At 51.2% G+C, this 6,000-nt stretch overlaps 1 non-coding gene across 1 annotated transcript; it reads left to right on the top strand.

Moving 5' to 3' along the window:
- The first annotated feature begins 964 nt into the window (after window positions 1-964).
- Window positions 965-1,067, top strand: LOC144731660 (U6 spliceosomal RNA). The gene has a single exon (XR_013587996.1). It is a non-coding gene; the product is annotated as a U6 spliceosomal RNA (small nuclear RNA).
- Window positions 1,068-6,000: the final 4,933 nt, after the last annotated feature.

Here is a 6,000-nt window from a genome sequence, read left to right as displayed (position 1 = left end):
CCACTATGAAATGTTACATTCTGAAAATGTGCTCTCCTCTGCTTTGCTACTAATCATAATGCACCGCGAGATTTTCCCACAGTGACAGATTGCTTAATATTTAAACCGGTCAATAAATTGGTCAAACGTATATATACACGCGCGCGCGTGTGTGTGGCCATGACAAGTGGGACCAGATCGCACTGTGGTTGAATTAACAGCCGTGCACTCGCACCCCCCGAATGAATTTCGCGCCTCCGATATTAGCATCAAATATCGGCGGAAAGAAAATCCTGCTAAACGTGACAAGCGAATTAACACGAGGGCAATTAATATCTTGATCGGCTGCGTCTCTCATCTCGCTGCATCTCTACCCTGGGTCTTATATTCATCTCAATTCGCTGCATCCTTATCTCTCGTCTAGATCTCTTCTCTCATCTCGCTCGGAGCCGACGAATTTGGAACAGAGGAGGCCACGAATTAATTAATGTGCACGGGCCCCGCCAACACTGGCTACGGTTGCCACCTGTCCCGGTTTTCCCAGGAACGTTCACTTGTTGATGTAACCGTCCTGAGAAAATGTAGTCGTCTTCCCGGGACGTTGAAATTGCCGGTTGTTGCCAGTTGCGGAATAATATACAGTACCACGTGCTCTTGCCCTCTTCCGGTACTGCGAGATACGGTATTCTCCTTGTGACACGTCCCGATGGTGGTGGTGTTGTTGTACTTCAGAGGTGGCAACCCCAACCCTGGGCCCTTGGCCAATATTTTTACCCCGCGACTGCGGGGCGCGCGGTGCCGCGGTGCTGCCCGCGGAGCTCGAGGGAGGTAGGAAGGGAGGGAGAGAGGGAGGGGAGGGAGAGAGGGAGGGAGAGAGGGAGGGGAGGGAGAGAGGGAGGGGAGAGAGGGAGGGGAGGGAGGGAGGGAGGGAGGGAGGGAGGGGAAGGAGAGAGGGAGGGGAGAGAGAGAGGGGAGGGAGGGGATGGAGCTCCGGCAGTACATAAACTAAAATTGGAACGATGCAGAGAAGATTAGCATGGCCTCTGCGCAAGGATGACACGCAAATTCGTGAGGCGTTCCATATTTTTATGAGCTCCCCGTCGGAGGCCAGAGGAATGCGAGAAGGGCTGGGTGCAGATGCAGCACTTGCCGTAGTTACATTTCTTTTTTTACAAATATTACAGCTAAAACAGGGGGAACATCGGCATAGAGTAGGGAGGGAGGGGGTAGAGAGAGAGGGGAGGTAGAGAGAGGGGGAAGAAAGAGGGGGGGGTAGAGAGAGGGGATGTAGAGAGAGGGGGGGGGGAGAGAGGGGGGTAGAGAGAGATGGGGAGAGTGAGCGAGAGAGTGAGTGAGAGGTGGGGGTTTACATAAAGCAAAGTTATTATTTAAAAACATTTTTACGAAATGATGAACGAAGCAAAGTGCCTACGACACCGTGCATCTTCTTGTTTCCTCTGATCGTAAAAAAGAGGTAGGGAGGGTAGGGAGGGCTTCGATAGGCGCCGGGGCACGCGGAGTCTCTCTGTCCCGTGCGCTCGGGCCACGCTCCGCAGGTTCCGTGAGAGATTGGACCAAACGAGCCCTCAATGGGCTCCACCTCGCACGTCACGAGAAGCCATTTCTCTCACTGGACACCTTTAACGTCCCACTCTCGCTGTTATTTTTACATAATTGATGTTCCATCAGCCCTTCGCAACGAGACCTTCCGTCTCGAGGGATTATCCTGGAAGAAATGGTTTAACAAATATGATGGATAAAAGAATATATATGTTGTTGATACCCAGGACGCTGCAGCTGCTCATATCCAGGCCACGCACACACGCACACCGAGTTGTGTGTATGAGAGTGCACAGTGGGATCATCCGCAATGTGGTGACGCACGCCTTTCCTGCGCAGCCACCGGAGATGGGGGCTTTTACATTTCGAGATGCTTTATAAATGCAAATCGGGGGAACGGTGGCGCAGCGGTTAGCACACTGCTCTCCGAACCGGGGAGACCTGAGTTGGATTCCAGGCTGACATTGAGTGGCGAATTTGTTGTCCTTCCCCCGCACCTCCGATTGGCGCGGTTGGCTACGTAGGGTGCGAAAGAAGTTGAACGTACACACGGTACGGACGTTTCGAACCGGCCCTGATCCCTAGCCGTCACTGACGCACGCTGACCAGTGTGTGGTCAAACACCGTCACGTGGCCCAAGCTTGGATTTAATATTGGGAAAAATCGGCAGTAGTTTAGTGTCCTCATATTTGTTCTTATGTGCGTAATTCAATCGTAGTTCATCTTCTTGGTTCTTTCGGTCGGAATGACGCTGTCTTTCCGACAGCCCTGTTCTTCACCTGAGGACGGCTGCTTGCGTTGTGGCCGAAACGTCGTGAGAATTGCATTTTATTGTTTTATTTTTATTATTTTGTTATTTCCCTTCTACGTGACTTTACCGAAAGAACCAAGAAGATGAATCCCTGCAGTCACGAAAACTTTAAATCGAAATAAAATTCAATCGTAGTTATTGTTTTGTTTTAGTGACTTTATTACCTTTTTCTCTATTTTGCATTGCTATCGTTTTGGGGATTTGTGTTTGTTGTAACTTGCTGACCCGCCCCTACTGGACACGTGTGACAAAGAGCTTCAGAGCTCATCGGATTCCGCCTGCAGTCTAAATCAAGATTTTGATTGGAGTGCCACGGGTCTGTATATTTCTGTCATTCTCCTGCGTGATCCGTTTGCAGATACCCCACCAACAAAATAGGCAGAAATTATCGAGTAAACAATACTTTCATTCAAAGTCGCGTAAGTGTCTCCCACCCAATCACAATTGATTTACTACATCGTTTAGCACTGTCCTGGATGCACTTTGTCCAACATCGCCGGTCTGATTTGATTACAACATTCAATCGAGAATAACGTCGTCGGGTCATTAGTAATCAGTGGGGTATGGATAAATGGATCCCCCTCTCACCCCTACATAATATATTCAAATTGTATTGACAATGCAACGGCATGTGTTATGCCAATATTTCAGTACTCCCCCGCCCCTCCCAATCCCGCTTCTGATTACAGACCTCAATAATCTCGGGAGAATCTCAAGACGGCTGCTGTCACGGTGCCGCGGGGTGAACGGTCACGGCTCAGCCAGGCAACGCGGGCGCGCACAGCACGCGCGCGCCCATTGTTCAGTCGAAGTCACTTCTTCTCATCCCCGTCATCAAACGAATCAATGCCTGCGCCCAGGGCTTAGTTTTTCGTCGAGTGTGCGTCTGCGCGCACATGTGTGTGTGGTCACGTGTGTGTGTGGCCTTCATAGGTGCTCGCTAACAGCACTTGCCCCTACAGTCTGTTAAGGCTAGACGGGGGATCTTTGTGTGTGCGGGCACGTGTGTGGAGGAGACTCGTGAAGGACGCTGCTGCTGCTGGGCAGTTGGAGGCAGTCGCGCTCCAGCAACAACGGAGGGCGGAGGAGCGAGGCTCACAACAACGAGCGGAGCGCCAGGCGGATAAAGTGGAGTGGGTTGGCACAATCGGGGGTACAGCCGGTGGTGGTGCATCTACCAGTCATCTCAGTCAGCCAAACCCATGGCACCTGCAGGGTCTGTCCCATGACCTGCCAGCGAGCCTTCGACACTTCACGTGGCCTCAAAGTGCACCTGGCCTGGCACAGGCGCCGTGGTGACCTCACCGTTACTCAGTGGCGGTATTGGGCACGTGACGAAGTCGTTAGTCACAGACATCCGGCGAGAGTTCCACTTAGATGTGGTGTGCCGGGTGAGAAAATATTTTCCGGGACCTCCTGACCCGGACAGAACCCGGCCGGAATGAATCCCTGACTCGATCCATTGCTGGTCACTTCCCTGTAAACGATCTCGGAATGTAGAAGCTTTGATTTGATGCCAACTCACCAATGACGGTAGCCGTGGCTAAGAAACAAACTTAGTCACTCAGTTCTCACTGGGTTCGTAACTCAGTGGCACTCACCATGACACGCGGTCACTTTTCCCACACTGCATTTGTTTGTAATCGAGTTGTAATGTCCATTGCTTTTATTGTCTCCTGTGATTCACCAGTCGCGTGAAATATACCTCGTTGCACTCCGAAACCTATCACAAATTAGTTCCCACTCGAAACAACATTTTTTTCGATGTAAAGCTTTCGTCACTGCAGGGAATCATATTCTTGGTTATTTCGGTAAAGTCACGTAGAAGGGAAATAATAAAATAATAAAAATACAAATAAATTAGAAACGAACTTTTGATTGCAACACAAGCAATCTTCATTACGTGTGAAAACCACAGCAAATTTTCTTGCTGTGGTTTTTCTTGCTGTGGTTTTCACACCTGATGATGATTGCTCGTGTTGAAATCGAAACGTGATAATTTTATTGTTTTATTTTTATTATTTTATTATTTCCCTTCTACGTGACTTTACCGAAAGAACCAAGAATAACAACATTGACCACGGTGGTGATGATGACGACGAATGGATGAATGGACGGAGAAGCCTTTCGCATAGAACGACGGAGGCAGCGAGAAGAGGCCCCCCATAACGCCACCTTGCCCCCGCGAAGCTAAACGCGAGCTCTGCGTCCCACACCGCGCGCACGCGGGACATTGTGGATCATCCTCACCAAACCGTGGCCCGCATTGTGAAACCAGAGCGACCCTCGGTTTCATCTCAGCGAAGGCATCGGAGACATCCAATTCGGCCTCTCCCCCCACCCACGCCGAGACCTCCATTGGGGCTGTCGGCACAGCACGCGGACTCTGCGAGCCGCCGCACAAAGCCACGCGCCGCGCGAGGAAAGGCGCTTTAGGTGCCGTCATTTTTTTTTCTCTCTCTCCGCAGCGCCGTCGCTTCAAGCCGAGAAGCGTTCGGGTCACCGTGGGTCGCGTTCAGAGCCGAGCGCGAAAAGGGGGGGGGGGGGGGCTTAAAAAGTTGGCGCGCGATGCGGTCGCCGCCAAACGCCGTTTGTCTCCACCTAATGGCCTCATTACCCGGGGTGCGCTGCTGGCTGGCGCCGAGAAACATTCGGCCGCTCGATAAATCTGCACGTCGGCCGCAAGAGACCCCCCCCCTGGCGTACGGGGGGGGGGGGTGCTGTCAGAGGGCGGGGGGGGGGGCAGCCCCCACGATTTGACCGTGCGGCTTGAAACATCGATGGGAGAGGTGCCACGGGGAATGCGATTTCAGAAATCTGGCCACGCACGGTCGAAGCGTGAATTTTCAAACCGGGAGCGTGCCCTGAACGTCATCAGTGCGTCGGGGACGTTGACAAATTCACGCGCCGTCGAAACCGATAATCAACTGGGATTTAGTGGCGTTGGGTGTTAAAAACTATTTCGGGGCGCATTACTTTTTTGGCGTTTGTTCAGTTACGGATTGTCCGTCGTAAGTAGAAATTACGTTTCGAACGAGATTTCTTAAAAGTCTCACGTCTTTAAAAACTATAAAAAAAAAATACACTCCGACACACCGGTGTGCCGTGCTAGTAACGTGACAAACATTACCAATTGGCTGTGTGGTCAGGTGTTGGCGGATTTAACGACACATTTATATTTACGCGATCGAATCCAAAAAAAACCCTCGATCATGGAAACACTTTGAACGGTTCACGTGAATCATCGCACCTCCGATTAGCGCGGTTCGGCTATGTACGGTTCGAAAGAAGTTCAATATACATTCGTACATCGGGCCAAATGAATGAATACAAACAACCCACTGTAATTGCAAGACAGGGCAAAGGGTGGCACCGCGGTTGGCACCGCGCGACGAACCTGTTGTGACTCAAAACCACTCTCTCTCTCTTCCCAAACCACTCTCTCTCTCTCTTCCCAAACCACTCTCTCTCTCTCTTCCCAAAACACTCTCTCTCTCTCTTCCCAAACCACTCTCTCTCTCTCTTCCCAAACCACTCTCTCTCTCTCTTCCCAAACCACTCTCTCTCTCTCTTCCCAAACCACTCTCTCTCTCTCTTCCCAAACCACTCTCTCTCTCTCTTCCCAAACCACTCTCTCTCTCTCTTCCCAA

Source organism: Lampetra planeri, chromosome 39 (assembly GCF_965212315.1).
Source record: "Lampetra planeri chromosome 39, kcLamPlan1.2.h2, whole genome shotgun sequence".
In the NCBI taxonomy this organism is placed as follows: Eukaryota; Metazoa; Chordata; class Hyperoartia; order Petromyzontiformes; family Petromyzontidae; genus Lampetra; species Lampetra planeri.
The sequence above is the reverse complement of the archived record's forward strand: the minus strand, read 5'-3'. Positions and strand labels throughout refer to the sequence as shown.